The sequence below is a fragment of the Ctenopharyngodon idella genome, chromosome 13 (genome assembly GCF_019924925.1).
Source record: "Ctenopharyngodon idella isolate HZGC_01 chromosome 13, HZGC01, whole genome shotgun sequence".
Classification (NCBI taxonomy): domain Eukaryota; kingdom Metazoa; phylum Chordata; class Actinopteri; order Cypriniformes; family Xenocyprididae; genus Ctenopharyngodon; species Ctenopharyngodon idella.
The window spans coordinates 21,324,812-21,344,521 of NC_067232.1; the positions used below are offsets into that span (position 1 = coordinate 21,324,812).

General features: G+C 38.5%; 1 long non-coding RNA gene across 1 annotated transcript in view; it reads right to left on the reverse strand.

The window, feature by feature from the left end:
- LOC127524958 (uncharacterized) overlaps positions 1-19,710 on the reverse strand; it is a 302,506-nt gene that overhangs the window by 26,356 nt on the left and 256,440 nt on the right. Inside the window, exon 2 of the long non-coding RNA XR_007933215.1 lies at positions 17,403-17,841. This is a non-coding gene — a long non-coding RNA (uncharacterized LOC127524958). The remainder of the gene's footprint in view (positions 1-17,402; positions 17,842-19,710) is intronic.

Here is a 19,710-nt window from a genome sequence, read left to right on the forward strand (position 1 = left end):
TAGTGCTCCTTTTCAATTTTACTTGAGTGAAAGTACAAAAGTACTTGATTTTTAATGTACTTAAGTAAAAAAGTACTGTTTGATGAATGTTTATTTTGTAATTTATATAGGCCACTTATATAATTTAATTTTATATTATATATTTTATATAATCCTATTGCTCAAAATAATTATGTAAAATATATCAAATAGCCAGCACTAGTCAGTATGGATGGAAGATTAGTGGATGCAGATACATAATATGTAATGTGTATTGACAAACAATATAAAAACTGACAAAACATATAGGGCTAAATACATAACATTTAAAAAAATTGCTACAGCAGCGGGGAAGATGAACGTGCATGTGTTATTTTAATTTGTGTTAGTTGCACAATTGAGAATCAAGATTTTTTGGTTTGTTTCAAATAGAGATCATGATTCATGATTCTTCGTGATTCTGAACAGACAACTAAACAAAACTGCGTATAATTATTTACTAGAGGACAAAATATTAATTGCTGCAGTCTATTTAAAAATATTCAATTTAATTTAAAAAAATGGCTTTGAATGAATGATTTAATGACTCACTCTTAACTACTTCACTTGTTTCCTTACTGGATGAATCTTTTGAATGAATCAATCAATGTCAAATACATTTTACGTCACTTTGGCGCCTCCTAGTGGCGTAACGATGTAATCGATACAACTGTTATTTGAAGCGGCAAGTTAGTTTTAAAATGTGATTTGATCTGTTTGAATCGAGATCGTGATCTGTAGACACTGATGTGGACGTGTCCGTATTAAAGAATTTCAGTGGGCTTAAACAGATCGCCATTTACAGCAGATTTAGTTCAGAAACAACTGACCTAAATTAGATTTTCAGTTACAATAATTAATTCTAAAATTCAACATTAGTAGGCTGACTTACTTTTCGCCATCAGTCGTGCGCGCACTCGAGGATCCCCAGTTCTTAGCTAATTTTCAGATTTGTAAATTCATTCACTGGAGAGTTGCTCTGAACGGATCACTGAATCAGTGAGTTGTTGACTCAAGAACAGCTGCAATACGATCAGTCCAATTCGCGAATGAATTGTGATTTGTGAACCGATTTAACAGGATGATTGAAAAGAATCAGTTCGTGCACGAATCGGACAGCGCTTTTGCGTCTCTGAGCATGTGACGATTTCTTCATTTTAAAATAACGAGTAACGATATGTTTTATGAAATGTAGTGGAGTAAAAAGTACGATTTGCTTTGAAATGTAGTGAAGTAAAAGTAAAAGTTGCTCAAAATAAAAATACTCAAGTAAAGTACAGATACTTGAAAAATGTACTTAAGTACAGTAACGAAATAAAAATATTTTGTTACTGTCCACCACTGCGATACACACATCTAACAGCCCAATACCTACAAAAAAGTCTCTTGGAGCAAAATCTGAAAACCAACAGTAAGTCAGATATTTTGAATTAACTTTGAAAAATTAACTTTGAAAAATCCTCCTAGAGCTTTAATCAGATCAAGGTCATATTTGGTCAGTCTAATCTAAAGGCCTTAGTGATGTAAAATTGCGAAGATCTAGAGTTTTCACTGAAGAGCGTGTCTGTGGCTGCCTGAAAAATGTTGATGTTTTGCCATGAAACAGGAAGTTGTTGTAACTCGGGCATACAATGTCCGATCTGCCCCAAACTTCACGTGTGATAAGAGTCCTGGTCTGAAGACATCTATATGCCAATATTCAGTTAGTCATAGCGCCAACTGCTGGCAACAGGAAATGGCATGCTTTACACTGTAACTCACTCCCTGAAACACATTTCAATATGCCACGAAGTGCCAAACATACTAGAAACACGTTAAATCATGCAACACTTGGCTAAGTGCTAATGTATGCGATTAACGCCACGAAACAGGAAGTTGTTGTAACTCAGGCATACAATGTTTGATCTGCTCCAAACTTCACATGTTTGATAACAGTCCTGGCCTGAAGACATCTACATGGCAATATTCAGTTACAGTCAAAGTGCCACCTGTTGGCAGCAGGAAGTGTGGCATATTGAAATGACTTTGCCATATTTCCCTTGTATTTACTTGCTTACATGCATGTCACCCACTGCTCACTGTTTTCCTAAGGCCAACGGGTTTCGTTTTTCTCTTCTTTGTATGTCTGGAAAATTGTTACTGTGATCCTGAATCCTGTCCTGGCTGTGGATTCTTATGCCTGGTTTGGACTGGCGAGCCATCCCATCGTTCCGTACCTGGAAACAGGGTAAAATTTATTTTTTTTCTGATCAGGTAGGACAGAACTGCATAATTTTTTTTTTTTTTTTTTCAAGTTTACCTGGATTTCCCTGGATACAGAAAATTAGTTTTTTTTTCCCCCCTCATGGACTGAACTGTTTCTATTATTGATGAACATTACTTTTCAATGACCTTTTGGAATCAGGACTCTGATTTTGAAGACTTTTTTTTTTTTTTTTTTTTTGAAAACGGGCTTTGAGAAACATCGAAAATGAGAAACTTAGATTGAATTTGAGAAATTGATGTAAAATTTGGAAATTTCGGATTTTGAACTTTAATATCTTTGTTTCTTTTTGTGCCTACAATTGTTTTGAAATATTTTTATTGTTGTTTGAGGTTTGTTTGTTTTCTATCATCAATTCTATTTCAAAGATTACAATTCATTTAAAAAAGAAGAAAACTCAGAAAAATGCACTTACCTTTTTCGTTGATTACCAGCATCCCGGTAGTTCAAGTAGTTATTTACATTTTACTGGTTTCTTGCTGTTATTTTTACTGCCTTTTGCTCTAGTGAGTCGACCCTTGTCTTGTAACCTAGAACTGTGAAGTGAGCGCTACTTGTTACAAGTTACACGTAAAACTTGGCAGAGCCAGCCAAGAGTAAAATTGCAGCAAAGGCATAGACAAACTTTGATAAGTACAGAAACTAATGAGCCTAAATGTTAATTAATTAAACTTTTGCTCTATAGATAAGCAGTTAATAAATAAGACACTCAGTTAAATAAGCAAATATGGAAATAGAGAAACGTGAGAACATTAACGTCCAGAAAGCAGTCATTAATAGTGGCTTAACCTTTTCTGATCCAAGTCAAGAATTAGAAGCCTGCCTGATAAAATATAGATCCATTAAGCGCAACTTAATTACTGATGATCCCAACTCAGAGCACCACTGTAGTGCCATTGTAGAATTCTCTTATGAATCTGCCATGCACAATTTGGAGTCCTCACTGCCTATGACCATCAGAAGCCCCCTAGATGCTAATGTTGTCTTTCATGTGCGCAGCTTAGGAAGTGTATACACCCCTCTAGAACTGTTAAGTGAGCGCTACTCGTTACACGCTACACAAGCTGTAGTATAATAAGTGTGTTTTGTTTTTGCTGCTCTGAAGACATCACATGTGTAGTGTTTCGCTGAGAGACCTTCAGCTACAAAAAAGAAAAGAAAAAAAGAAAAAATACAAAAAGAAAGTAAGAAAGAAAGAAAGAAAAATAAAAACACAAAGGCAGAGGCATTAAGCCTTTGGGTGCAAAGGTTACCATCATGGCTTCCCTTGATAACATGTGGGTACTGAAGAACTGAAAGGGTAGCTCATGTTAACAGACTGTGTGCATGAACAAAGGAATATGAGAGATAGGGTCAGATAAATAAAGCTCTATAAAGCTCTCTGCAAATTTTGGCCGTGAATACTGAGTACACACTGAGTACCTGAAACAGACAATGCTAGAGCAGTTTGAAGAGATGGAGGCACACATTGAGGCATCTTTCCTGCATCACTAAGCAATGTGTACGTTACACTGGTTTTCAGTCATCCCTTCAGCTCATCCATCTACCTTTCCACAGGTAATTTTACTTTGAACACTTTACTACTTTCACAACCAGAGAAAAATGAAAAAAATACACCATTTGAGGTTTTTCAGAGTGTCAGACTTTTAGAACCCTCTGGAGAACCTCTTCACATCTCAAACTCAAGGTGCCTCAACCCTTTTGCGGACTCAAGGTACTTCAATACAATGTAAAGTGCTTCAAACATGATGAGGTTAAGGTAGGAACAAATGGTGGTCTCTAGAGTTCTTTCAGAAACAAAAGGGAGCTCCTACAGAAACCTCATTATACATGAGGCTTTGAGGCTCTTAAACCTTTTGAGTACACATTAGGACATTTGAGGCAAATGTCAAATGGTACCTAAAGGTTCTCCAAAGGGTTCCACCAGTGTGGTAATCTATGGCAGTGTTTCTCAACCATGTTCCTGGAGGCACACCAACAGTACATATTTTGGGTGTCTCTCTTATCTAACCCATCCATATATGGTCTTGGAGCCAACTAATGAGATTTCATTAGAAAAGAGATTGAAAATGTAAACGGTTGGTGTGCCCCCAGGAACAGGGGTGGGAAACACTGATCCAAGGAACCTTAAAGCATTTCTCAAGTACCTTCATTTTTTTTTTTACAGTGTAGCTGCATTGTGCACAATGAGAGCAATGATTAAAGCTAATAAGGATATACTTTAAAGGCCCACTGAAATATCTTGGAATCTGCAGCATTATTTAGTGTGTTGACATAATTTCAACTGAAGCAGGAAGACAGGGTGATGTATCGAACAGCCCCGCCCCTTTTTAAAAATAGCCAATAGCATTTCGTTTATATCACAGCTCGGCCAGAGCCGCTGAGCTCGTTAAAGCTTTGGTTTCCTTCTAATCGCTAACCGTTTCTACTCCTAAGCTCCTCTATATCACTTTAAAATACAGCATTCTGTGCAGAATTCAAATGGGTCCAATACGTTTTGTGGTCTGCGCCAACTCGCGCATATGATCTGCTCTGTGCTCTCATGTCTCTGGACCACAGCAGACTGTTCTCACGCTGCGGCGGTTCACGTGACAAACGGACTTCATTCGTGTCAATGGAAAGCATATTTACACTGTCTGAATAGTGCACTATATAGAGGAGAGGGAACAATGTGCCATTCACCATGTAGAAACTAGTAAATGTGTGAAAAAGTGACCATTTCAGCCGCAACTTAAGCGTCTGTTTATAGTGTAGGAGGGGGGCGGGACTTCAGATTCTAGAGAGCATTTGATTAGACAGAAGATTTGATGAGAATCTGAAGTGCACGGTGATGTCATGAAAATCTGTGATCCATTTTAGCGGAAGTGAGAGACTAAGTTTTGAATGCTTATATCTCCTAAATGTGAATTTTGTCATTGTTTTGGAACATACCAGCTTATTCATAACCTTAAGGCTACCATATTAATACTAAAAGCTAAAAAACTTAAATTTTCATTTCAGGGGACTTAGATATTTGAGAGCCTCAAAGCAAACTTGGCCCTAACTCCTGAAATAAAAGCACCGGTGGGCAAGTCATACCTGAACAAACATTTACTGTACTGTAGTCTCTGTTTAAGTTATATGGATAACCTTTCTGCTTTTCAAAAGTCTTTTTTCCTCATTTTGCCAATTTAACCACTCCCTTTTTGATGTGCAGGTTTAGAGCTTTTACTGTTCTTATAATTAATAGCTTCTCATTGGGTAATAGTTTGAATAGCTAAACTCTATTAAGTATAATTAAAAAAGTCACAAGTCCCCTCAATCAAAAGCTTGCTAGTGTGGCCCCTATTGCGGTGCTTTGCTGTCTGAATGACAGGACCCTTGTGAAGTCATCCATGTTGTTTGCTCAGCACAAGCAAAGAGTTCTGGAATGGCATCAATAACATGCCTCGGTGTCTGGAGGGAATGATGTCAACCTCCTACTTCTGGATCAGAGCCTTTCACGAATCGAGGGAGCAAAGGGAGGGGGCAGCCTCACCCGCTGTCAAAATTACATGCATTTGGCTTGCTCCCATGCATGTTACAGCATAAGTAAACCGACTGAATGGGCCATTCATGCCTTTTCCCTTTAGTACACTATTAAAACACATGGTTTATGTTTAAAAAATGGACACTGATGAAAATATAGCAGGCTGAGAGCAAAAATGAAGGGTTTCTTTAACATTCAGAGGAAACGATGTACAGTTGTATTATTAGATTCTGACAGCGATGAGACTACTAACATAGATATGCATGGACTGACATATGCAACATGACATTGCAGACAACCAGTCAAAAGTAAAACAGCAAGATGTTTTACAAGCAAGAGCTCAGAACTAGTGGAAAAATATCCATTACAACCACAAATAATTTCTGCTGAAGTTTTTATTCAGTGGATTAAAAGTTATGATGCAGACTTTGAAGTTGAAGAAACAAAAGATGCAGCATGCCACAGAAGAAAATTCTCTAAATTTTGTCACCTGATGGAGTTTGGGTTCTTTGCCGCTGTCGCCTCTGGCTTGCTTAGTTGGGGACATTTGATATTCAACAATGTTTTTGATCTGCCTGCATTGACACCATCATACCAAAGGTCCAACTTCTCAGCCAGTAAGGCTACTATCAGAGGCAGACCTTCGCTTTTGACCAGTGGTTCCCAAACTGGGGTACGTGAGGTGACAAAAGGGGGTATGCGAACAAAATGCTGAGTAGTTCATTTAATTCTACCCTACCTTAAAATAATATTAAAACCGAGCATGTATTTCTAACTAGCAAAATGCCGTAAATCCATTACATTTAATCAAATTACCTCATCTTTTGCAATCAAAAATGACTGCATCCACAGAAGCTGCATGCATATGATAGATTGCCTGCAGAGTCTGCTGCCTTAAATCACGCTAAATTACTGCCGTTCTCAACAACGCAACTTTGTAAAAGTGGGGATTTAGCACTTACTCGCATGAAGAACAAATATAGAAACAGATAGTGAATTGATATGGATTTAAGACTCAAACTTTTTTCGATACAAAAACATACCTTGTGTGAGTTCTTGTATTTAATGTTGATAACGAGCAAGAATGCAATTGTTTCCAAATATCCACATGACTGCAAATGTGACATTATTATACAACAGGTCAAAAAAACAAAACGTACGTTTTAAACACAGTACTGTCAGTATTTACTCTATTTTGCAACAAAAAATAGTTCTGACGAAAACCACAGCAGAACTACAATTCAAACAATTCTGCGGCTTTGAAAGGATTGTGAGAGTCAATGATTCAATCACAGCCACTTGCTTCGTTACTCAATGAATGACTCAATGACTCACTCATAAAAACAGTGACTTGCTGCCACCTACTGGTGGTTTTAGTTTAATATTTAAAAGTATCACTTCATTTTACCATCATTGCATATTTCTCTATTGAACATTTTTTATTTAAAACATTATTTATTTTATAAAGTTATTCATAAAGGTAAAAATATGCACGGGAAAATCAATTTAGGGGGCAAATATTGTCCCTTAATGGAAAAAGTGTGACTGCAGTCTAAGTGGAAGAGAGGGGGTATGCAGAAGGATGGTAATCCCTTCAGGGGATACTCCACCCTAAAAAGTTTGGGACATTCAACATTCAACAGTGTTTTTGGTCTGCCTGCATTGACACCATCGTACCAAAGGTCCAACTTCTCAGCCAATAAGGCTGCTATCAGAGGCAACCCTTCGCTTCTGACCAGTGGTTCCACAACTAAAAAGTTTGGGAACCACTGCTGTAGACCAGTGTCTACTCCTACTTCCTTCTTGTAAACATCACTGCTTTCACTTCCGTGGATGTTGTGTTGACTGTAAAAAGATTTGAGATATTTGAAATTTAATAATATTTTGATCAAATATAAATGGGCATTTATATAAATAAACATTTTGTTTGCCATTTGAAGGAAATGTTAAGGCATCAAAGGTAAAAATGCCTTTACAAATGCTCACATCATACTTTAGATAAAGAGAAAGGCTCAGACAAAGATTTTAAGTACCTAAACATGCAGTCTGCAATTACAAACATTTGTTAAAAAAATGGGTCATTCTAAAGAGCTCAGTGAATTCAAGCATGGTACTGTGATAGGATGCCACCCTTCAAGTCAGTTCATGAAATTTCATCCCTGCTAGGTATTCCACGGTCAACTGCAAGTGGTATTATTGGAAAGTGGAAAAGTTTAGGAACAGCAGGAACTCAGCCATGAAGCAGAAGACCATGCAAAGTCATAGAGCGGGGTCACAGAGTGCTGAGGCGAATTGTGCATAAAAGTCATCAACGCTCTGCTGATTCTATAGCTGAAGAGTTCCAAACTTCTACGGGCATTAATATCAGCACAAAAAATATGCAGTGGGAACTTCATGGAATGGGTTTCCATGGCCGAACAGCTACATGCAAGCCTCACATCACCAAGTATAATGCCAAGTGTCAGATAGAGTGGCGTAAAGCATCCCACCACTGGACTCTGGAGCAGTGGAAACATGTTCTGTGGAGTGACGAAGTCTGTTTAGCAGTCTGATGGGCGAGTCTGGGTTTGGCGGATACCAGGAGAACTTTACCTGCCTGATTGCATTGTGCCGACTGTAAAGTATGGTGGAAGAGGGATAATGGTATGGGGCCGTTTTTCACTGGCTGGGCTAGGCCCCTTACTTCCAGTGAAGCAAAATCTTAATGCTTCAGCATACCAAGACATTTAAGACAATGCTGTACTTCCAACTTTGTGGGAACAGTTGAGGAAGGCCCTTTTCTATTCCAGCATGACTGTGCCCCAGTGTACAAATCAAGGTCCTTAAAGATATAGTTGAATGAGTTTGTGGAAGAACTTGACTGTCCCAAACACAGCCCTGACCTCAAACCCAATGAACAACTCTGAGATGAACTGGAACATAGATTGCGAGCTAGGCCTTTTCGTTCAACATCAGTGCAATCAAGCATGCTTCAAAACTGAAGTGAAGTGAAGATGAAGATGAAGTGTTTTTATATGCTGGTGTTGGACAAATTTAGCTAAGAATTCAAACGAATTGTAAAATCCATCCTAAAAAAGAATAATTGACAAAAAAAATTACTGATGGTTAAAAATTCGTTATAGATCCTGTCAAACCACTACAAGAGAAAAAGTGTATTTTTGAGAAAAGTAATGTAACCTGATCTGTTGTCTGACATGCCAAGTAAGGGGACATCCTTTCCCCTTGGCAGGCTTACAAAAACTTAATCATCAACCTGTCTGGAGGAAAATGGTAATGATAATAATTAAGTCTTCTACTATAATGAGCATTGCCTAATGCTCACAGTACAGATCACTGAACCAATGACCTGTCACAATTCATAGCTCATGGTTAACCAGAGACATATGTGAATCTTAACCCAAGATACATTTTTTGTTTTCTGCCCTACAGAGGTTAAATTTATTCAAATAACTGGTACATCTGTAACCTTTCAATATATATATCCGCATAAGATTTACAGAGTTATGGAACATTAATTCAGTTCATGGAGAATATGATTTTTTGATTGTCATTTATAATATGACATTGATAGTATGACATTGATAATATCTGTCAGACACAGACGGGAACAAGAGGGTAAGTATTCAACAGGTGGTTTATTCAGAAACAGAGGCACGAACACAGGAACAACACAGGTAAGTAGTTTGCAGATATGAGCACGTTGAGTATAGTCACTTAGCTGAGCAATAACAGAGTCTTTTCTCTTTTGTAGAAGTATCAACGTGGGAAGACAAGAGTTGATGAAGGAGTGGGAGCACAGAGACATCAGAGAAGAGGTAAGGAGTCCAGGTATGTATAAACAAAACCAGACACTGAAGCGTAGTCAAGTCAAGTCACCTTTATTTATATAGCGCTTTTTACAATGTAGATTGTGTCAAAGCAGCTTTACATTGATAACTGGTACATTGTTTGGCTGCACAGCAGCTCTTAAAGAATAGTGTCAATGCAGGCAGATCAAAGCACTGTTGAATATCAAATGTCAAGTCAAGTGTCCCCAACTAAGCAAGCCAGAGGCGACAGCGGCAAGGAACCCAAACTCCATCAGGTGACATCAGGTGGCAGACAAGTGGCAAATTGGTGTTAAAATGGAGAAAAAAACCTTGGGAGAAACCAGGCTTATGAAGCGTAGGAAGTGAGTGTTCTTATAGTGCTGGTGTGATGAGGTGCAGATGCCGCTGATCAGTACTCTGGTGATTGTGAACGAGTGGGCGGAGCATGGAGATCCGGTGACGATGTGTGCTAAGTGTTGGTGGTGGGAACTGACTCCGTGACAATATGATTGTCATTTGCATAGATGATTTTTTTTTTTTTTAAGATTCACCAAATATTACATTTGGCAGTTATTAAAAAGTGAGCGTCAGAGTGACAGTAAAGGTACACTAAATGTAAAAGGTACACTAAATGGAAGGTAAATGAGCATGCACAATTAAATATTCAATATCAACCAATACCGGCAAAAATCAGCCGATAACTGATATGGTACAGATATACATTGAGCAGTGTATGGTATAAAAAAAGCATAACATACCAACAAAATTTAAGTACCAAAAAAAAAAAAAAGGTTAAGTACACAGTGTTTCTTACAATGCTCTTTTGAAATGTATAGCAGCAAAAACAACCCGTTCAAGCAGCAATGTTAGGCAGGTGTTTGACAAAATAAATTTGTGGTCAAAGAAAGAAATTGTATATCTAAGAAAAACATTCCTGGCAATGTTAGGACAGTTCAGTGCATTATAGTAATTATAGTGTGTTTAGTCAAGTCAAGTCATCTTCATTTATATAGCGTTTTTCACAATACAAATTGTTTCAAAGCAGCTTCACAGTGATAATAGGAAAATTAATTGACAGAGTTTGTTTTGGCTTTACAGCAGCTCTAAGAAAATATTATTATCAAGCAAAAGTAGGTTTTTGATTGAATCACTTCCATTGTAAAAAATATTAATTATTAATAGGGGCCGCTTAAATGACACCTTTCCTACTGAAAACCGAAGACCTTTAATGCATTCTTGCCGTTCATTTACGGGTTTGAATGTGTATGTGCGCAGACGCTTGGTCTTTTTTACAAAGTGATATTGCCAAATTACTTGTCTTGTCTGCATAATACAGAAAAATTAGTTGTGTCCATGGATCTATGCGAACTGGAATAATTTTGATAACGTTTTATCTATACATAGGGAAAGGAAAGGGAAGGAGGCCTTCACAGGGGATAGTTAAGTTGACACTTCAGGGTTCTGTTTTCGTTGTGTCTAGGTGCAAGTCCTTCATCTCATACGGCCTGGATCTGGCAGACTACAGCAAACCTCGGGATAAACAGAGAAAGACTAATATTAGCGTAGACGCCATTCTTCTTATGATGTAGCGAGTACATCAGGTGTTATGGGACGTGATCCTGGTTCTGGCTGACCTAATTTATGGACCTAACAATTTACAAGATTTGAATTATAGAAGTAGATAGTGTGTTATGTGTATGCCAGGTTAAAGAGATGTGTTTTTAGTCTAGATTTAAACTGACAGAGTCTGCTTCCCGAACAATGCTAGGAAGACTGTTCCAAAGTTTAGGTGCTAAAAAGGAAAAGGATCTGCCGCCTGCGGTTGATTTTGATATTCTAGGTATTATCAACTGGCCTGAATTCTGAGATCGCAATAGACATGAAGGACTATAATGCATTAAGAGCTCGCTCAGGTACTCGGGAGCTAAACCATTTAGTGCTTAGTAATTAGCAAGATTTTAAAATCTATATGATGTTTAATAGGGAGCCAATGCAGTGTTGACAGAACCGGGCTAATATGGTCATACTTCCTGGTTCTAGTAAGAACTCTAGCTGCTGCGTTTTGGACCAGCTGTAGTTTGTTCATCAGACAAGCAGGGCAACCACCCAGTAGAGCGTTCATGACCTCAATCTAGCCTTGAGGTCATGAACGCATGAACTAACCGCATTTGTCATTGAGAGCATATGTCGTAGCTTAGATATATTTTTAAGATGGAAGAATGCAGTTTTACAGATGCTAAAAATGTGGCTTTCAAATGAAAGATTGGTAAGATTGGTAACCCAGGTTCCTAACTAACAGAGTGAAAAGCAACGGTCCTAGTACCAAGCCTTGCGGTACTCCATATTGAACTTGTGATCGATATGACATCTCTTAGTTTACTACTACGAACTGATAACGTCAGATAAGTATGATTTGAACCATGCCAATGCAATTCCACTAATGCCAACATAATTTTTGAGTCTATTCAAAAGAATTTTGTGGTCGATAGTGTCAAAAGCAGCACTGAGATCTATTTACACTAATAGAGAGATACAACCACGATCTGATGATAAGAGCAAATAATTTGCAGAGGTGGGTAGTAACAAAGTACACTTACTTCGTTACATTTACTTATTTTTTTGGAAATTTGTACTTTTAAGTGTAGATTTAAATATGGGTACTTTTACTTTAACTTGAGTACATTTTTAATGAAAAATCTGTACTTTTACTTCGCTACGCTGGGCGACGTTCCTCTCGTTACTTTATTTTAATGCAATACTGTACATGTTAAGAAATGCGTAGGTTATTCCAAGTGCGCTGTCTCTTTTTTCATGAACGATGCCCCATTCCCAAATGAATCACTCTTTTGCATCGATTCTATTCAAAGACTTAATCAAAGAAGTTGGCAAAACTGTCTAAATTGGTTCGCGAATCAGTTTGAATGATTTGTTCAGTTCCCTGCACGCACTGAATTGTCTAAAGCGGTTTCTCTCGGAGCGTTGGATGAAGTGGCAGTGGACCTACAGTCAATTAAAAGCAAATGCGTCCTATTGTTTGCCAGCGATGAAGATCTTTATTAGTTGAACTGCGTATGCTGTCTGTGAACAATTCCCCAGGTAGGCCTATCGATTTCATTTGATTTCAATTCATACAGCCAATAGCCTACATTTTACAACCAAACAGATTATAATGCCACGATAACACCACTACAAAGTATGTAGCATTTCTTTACCGTTTTTTTTTTTGGACATATATCTTAATTTATACATTAAGCTATTATTGTTCAAAGAGTATGAAATGAACACCCGCCTGGCGTGTACATCTTTATGTTTACACTGTAGGTGCTGATTCTGACCATCTCTTCGATTATGGACGCTGATAACGCTGCGGCCGCGTCTCGCCCCTCTAGCGGCGTAGCAGCACACATTGCGGCCAACATACCTCTGCCATCACTAGTGAACAGGAACAGAGACTGGAGAGCTAACTGGGACTCATTCAGAACAGAGTTTGAGGATTATGCGCTGGTCACGGGCCTGGCTGAAAAGACCAGGGAGGTACAAGCTGCCACATTGAGAAGTGTGATAGGAATGCAGACATGTTTACCGGCACAATTTGAATCTCACAGCGGTGCTACAAGGAGACATTAAAACCATCCTAGATGCATTGGAAGCATACTTCAAGCCTGCCAGAAATGTAATTTATGAGAGGTATGTGTTCGGCTGTTGTAAACAGGAGGAAGGGGAAGCCACAGACAATTTTGTGACCAGATTGAGAGAAAAAGCAGCAACTTGTGATTATGGTGGATTGAAGGATGAAATGATTCATGACAAAATCGTACTGGGCATTACAAATGAAGGGACCAGACGCAGATTGTTAAGTGAAAAAAATTTAACACTGCTCAGAGCCATTGAGATGTGTTGCACAGCTGAACAGACCACTATGCATATGAGAGCGATGGATGCGGCATGCATGCCTCCAGACGATACTGTTCACGCTGTTGCTAGGAAACCATTCAGGCCTAACCAGCGGATGCAGATTAATTCGCCTGGCCAGGTATCTTGAATGATTGCCTGGCTCGATTGCTCCTGTCTGCCTCGCTGCTCAGATTGGTTTGCGTTTGTAACTCAGTATAGCTTTGTTTTGAATCTCTTTTATTCATTGTTGCTTATTTTTTTATTTTATTTATTTTTTTATTACCTTATATGTAATATTGCCTACCACACTATTCTGACGTCGCTAGCTTGTAATCTTTGAATCTAAATCGCTGTTACAACGCATTTGCATTTGCAGCGCTAGCTTGTTAACTTGTTAACAGTCTCTCGTGCGCTCCTTTTCCAACGCGTTCTTCAAACAGCTGTGGTAAGTCGGATCAGTCTACAAACACGGTGAGTCATGTCATCCTCTCCCAGCATTGCTACCTGTTCCATTTGCCACATGTTTACCATAGCTCTCTCTGTCAACGACGAGGGATTTACATGTCATAAATGTAGGGAAATAGTCAGGCTGACAGAGAGAATCTCAGAATTAGAGACACGCATCCAAACTTTAATCGAGGATAGTAAGAATGCAAGGGCTTCAGATACTGTTTTGGATGCAACTAGCTTAGTGAACTCTGTACATTGTTCGGTTCCGGCTGTAGAGCCCGCGCAGCAGGGCACTTGGGTAACGGTGAGGCGGCCTAGCCGCGGAAAACACCACTCTTCCGTTCCAATAAGAACATCAAACAGGTTCTCCCCACTGAGTGATACACCCACTGAGAATCCTGTTGAAAGTGCCCTAGTTATTGGCGATTCTATTACACGGAACGTGAAAATAGAGACACCAGCCACCATAGTCACATGTTTGCCAGGAGCCAGAGCACCTGACATCAAAGCAAATTTAAAAGTGCTGTCTAATGCTAATCGTAAATACTCTAAGATTATTATTCACGTCGGCACTAATGATGTTCGACTTCACCAGTCAGAGATCACTAAAATTAACATTAAAGAGGTGTGTGAACTCGCAAGTACAATGTCAGGAGAAGTAATTTGCTCTGGCCCCCTTCCTGTTCGTCGGAGTGATGAGATAGTTAGCAGATTATCATCACTCAATGGCTGGCTGTCTAAGTTGTGTCCGCAAAATAATATAGGTTTCATAGACAATTGGAAAAGTTTTTGGGGCAGACCTGACCTGTTGTAAAGAGATGGTATTCATCCCTCCTGGGATGGTGCTGCTCTTCTCTCTAGTAATATGGCACATAGTCTTAGAACTGAAACATGACAAACTGGGGCCCAAGTCAGGAAGCAGACAGACTGGCTAAACCGACCGTCTGCTAGCTGCCTCACGTTACAGAAGTCAGAAAATTCAGATAACTCCCAACACATAGACACTCTTACACCTAGATATTTCCAAATAGAGACTGTGTCTGTACCCCGAATTAGTAAAAACAAAAAACTTCCAAACTCATTTAATGGTAAAAATTTAATTGATGTTCAACAAATAAAAAATAGAGATAATAATGCTAAACAAATGATAAAACTCGGGTTGTTAAATATTAGATCCCTTTCTTCAAAATCACTTATTGTTAATGATATTATCAAAGATAATAATCTAGATGTGCTGTGTTTGACAGAAACTTGGCTAAAACCGGACGATTACATTACTTTAAATGAGTCTAGTCCTCAAGGTTATGATTATCGACACAATGCCCGTCAGAAAGGCAAAGGGGGAGGTGTTGCTGTAATCTATAGTAATATTTACAGTATTAGTCAAAAGTCTTTCAAATATAATTCCTTCGAAGTAATGGTACTTTACGTAACATTATGTAGGTTGACATTTGTGCTGGCTACTGTATACAGGCCACCAGGACACCATACAGACTTTATCAAAGAATTTGCTGATTTTCTGTCGGAGTTAGTATTGGCTGCAGATAAAGTCCTTGTTGTTGGTGATTTTAATATCCATGTAGATAATAAGAAAGACGCATTAGGATTGGCATTTGCAGATATTCTAAACTCTATTGGTGTTAGACAACATGTGTCAGGACCTACTTATTGTCGTAATCATACTTTAGATCTAATATTGTCACATGGAATCGATATTGATGCTGTTGAAATTCTGCAGCAGAGTGACGACATCTCAGATCATTATCTAGTCTCGTGTATACTACATTTAGTCAAGGCGGCTAAACTGCCTCCATGCCATAAATATGGTAGAACCATCACTTCTACCACTAAAGATCGCTTTATAAATAATCTTCCTGATCAGTTTCATCGCCTTAGCATACCAGAAAGCTTAGAAGACCTCGATGTTGTAACAGAAACTATTGCCTCTGTCTTTTCCAGCACATTAGACTCAGTTGCTCCTTTGCACTTAAAAAAGATTAAGGAAATTAATCCAATGCCATGGTACAATGAGCACACTCGGGCCCTAAAGTTAGCAGCCAGAAAAATGGAGCGCAGCTGGAAGAAAACAAAACTAGAAGTATTTCGCATTTCGTGGAGAGAGAGAATGATTGAGTACAGAAAGGCCTTAAAATCTGCTAGATCTGCTTATTTTTCAAAACTTTTAGAAGAAAATAAACACAACCCTAGGTATTTATTTGATACAGTGGCTAAATTAACAAGAAATAAAGCTTCAACTTCTGATGTTTCCAAAGAGCACAGCAGTAATGACTTTATGAACTTCTTTACTTGCAAGATTGATAATATTAGAGAAAAAATTATAACCATGCAACCGTCTATTACAGTATCACGTCAGATAGTGCATTGTAGTGTCTCTGAGGAAAAAGTCAGTTCATTTACTGCTTTAGGAGAGGAAGAATTGTCTAAACTTGTTAAATCATCAAAATCAACAACATGTATGTTAGACCCTATACCGACTAAGCTATTGAAAGAAATGCTTCCAGAGGTTATAGATCCTCTTCTTAATATCGTCAATTCATCTTTATCACTAGGATACCGAAAACTTTTAAGCTGGCTATTATTAAACCTCTTATTAAAAAACCACAACTTGATCCTAGAGAATTAGTCAATTACAGGCCGATCTCAAATCTCACTTTTCTGTCAAAAATACTAGAAAAGGTAGTATCATCACAACTATGTTCCTTTTTAGAAAGAAATAGTATCTGTGAGGATTTCCAGTCAGGATTTAGACCGTACCATAGTACTGAGACTGCTCTCATTAGAGTTACTAATGATTTGCTCTTATCATCAGATCGTGGTTGTATCTCTCTATTAGTGTTACTGGATCTTAGTAAATCTCGAAAATTATGTTGGCATTAGTGGAACTGCATTGTCATGGTTCAAATCATACTTATCTGACCGTTATCAGTCTGTAGTAGTAAACGAAGAGATGTCATATCGATCACAAGTTCAATATGGAGTACCGCAAGACTCAGTACTAGGACCGTTGCTGTTCACTCTGTACATGCTACCCTTGGGAGATATCATTAGGAAGCATGGCGTTAGTTTTCACTGTTACGCTGATGATACTCAGCTCTATATTTCTTCGCGCCCTGACGAAACTTACCAATTCACAAAATTAACAGAATGCATAGCTGATATAAAAAATTGGATGACCAGTAATTTCCTACTACTAAATTCAGAAAAAACAAAGATTCTAATTTTTTAATAACCTAGAATACTGTCTAACACTTGATGGCTGCTCTGTTAAGTCTTCGTCGTCTCTTAGGAACCTGGGTGTGCTCTTTGATACCAATCTTTCATTTGAAGGCCATGTTACTAGCATCTGTAAAACCGCATTCTTCCATCTTAAAAATATATCTAAACTACGACATATGCTCTCAATGAAAAATGCAGAACAGTTAGTTCATGCGTTCATGACCTCAAGGCTAGATTACTGTAACGCTCTACTGGGTGGTTGTTCTGCTCGCCTGATAAATAAACTACAGCTCGTACAAAATGCAGCAGCTAGAGTTCTTACTAGAACTAGGAAGTATGACCATATTAGCCCAGTTCTGTCAACACTGCATTGGCTTCCTGTTAAACATCGTATAGATTTTAAAATCTTGCTAATTACTTACAAAGCACTAAATGGTTTAGCTCCCCAGTACCTGAGCGAGCTCCTAATTCATTATAGTCCTTCACGTCTATTGCGATCTCAGAATTCAGGCCAGCTGATAATACCTAGAATATCAAAATCAACCGCAGGTAGATCCTTCTCCTATTTGGCACCTAAACTCTGGAACAATCTTCCTAGCATTGTTCGGGAAGCAGACACACTCTGTCAGTTTAAATCTAGACTAAAAACGCATTTCTTTAACCTGGCATATACATAACACATTACCAATTTATATTTTCAAATCTGTTAAAGGATTATTAGGCTGCATAAATTAGGTCAGCCGGAACCGGGAACACTTCCTATAACGCCTGATGTACTCGTTACATCAGAAGAAGAATGGCATCTACGCTAATATTAGTCTTTCTGGTTATCCCGAGGTTCACCGTAGTCAACCGGATTCGGGCCGTATCCAGGTGAGACCAAGGACCTGCGCCTTGACACGACCACAACGCAGCCCTGAAGTATCAGCAGAGATTGAGCCAACTAGATCATCCACTCTGAGGGCCTCATCGACACGACAGCCACGACACAGTTCCTCAACAGCCGTGATGAATACAATCCTCAATTGGATGGAACTGGAATAAATACTTTGAATGTTGCGATCCTGTCGGACTTATAATAGCTACCAGAATTGTAACAAAGCACTATTGGCCAGAGGAGAACTGGCCCCTCGACTAAGCCTGGTTTCTCCCAAGGTTTTTTTCTCCATTTAAACACCTATTTGCCACTTGTCTGCCACCTGATGGAGTTTGGGTTCCTTGCCGCTGTCGCCTTTCGCTTGCTTAGTTGGGGACACTTGACATTTGACTTGACATTTGATATTCAACAGTGCTTTGATCTGCCTGCATTGACACTATTCTTTTAAGAGCTGCTGTGCAGCCAAATAATGTACCAGTTATCAATGTAAAGCTGCTTTGACACAATCTACATTGTAAAAAGCGCTATATAAATAAAGGTGACTTGACTTGACTTGACTTAGACACAAGCAAGACATGCCGATACTGTGGTAATGTGCATTCAACAGGCAGAGATCATTGTCCAGCATACGGCAAAACATGGAACTGATAATCACTTTGCTAAAGTGTGCCTTAAAAGCAAAAGCAGATCTACAGAGGGGAAGCTTCACTGCATTGAATATTCCAAAGAGGAGCCAGTTGGGGACAGTGATGATGATATTTTTATAGTTGAATCCATTAGCACAGTGCACATGAAAGGGAAGAAATTGTTTGTTTCCCTGCAATTACATGGCAAGTTACTGCATTGTCAGTTAGATTCAGAGGCAACATGCAATGTGATGAGCTACAAGGACAAAGTAAAGGTGGCATCGCACACACCACTCCTCCCCAGTAATGTCAAACTACAGCTGTACTCAGGCGAGTCGCTGGACTCCATGGGTGTTTTTGATACAGAATGCTTGGTCAAAGGAGAGAAATACCAAATACCATTTGAGATAGTAGAGACAAGTCAAATAATAACTGAATGTGATGGACCAGTGGCTAAAGTTAATCAGGGAGCATACTGAAAGGGATGATGCATTACAGGCCCTTAAAACCACTGTTCTTGCAGGCTGGCCTGATGAGAAAGAAAAAAATGACACACATCATCTGAGAATTCTGGCCTTATCGAGATGAAATGAGTGCACAAGATGGTATTTTGTACCGTGGTCAGAAAGTTATCCCCAAGTCACTACGTCCAGAGATGCTCAAGCGCATACATTCAAGCCATATAGGAGGTGATATATGCGTTATGATTAATTCTAATATAAATTGACCAAAAAGGGAATTATGTATAGATAATCAGTTACAACGGATTATAACCAATTATGAATATATATATATATATATATATATATATATATACATATATGGTCCAGAATTAGTTCTAGTTTTAGAATTACTTTAGAGAAAGTGATCTATTTTGTCCAGCAAAATTATCAGTCTGGTTATTCTTATCAGCTCTTAAAAAGGAGTTTTCTTCTGGCCACGAAGAAATCTCCGATCTAAGTACTTACAAATGCATATAACAAGCGAAATCAAACGTTGAAGGGACTTGGATTTATAAATGAGCAGCA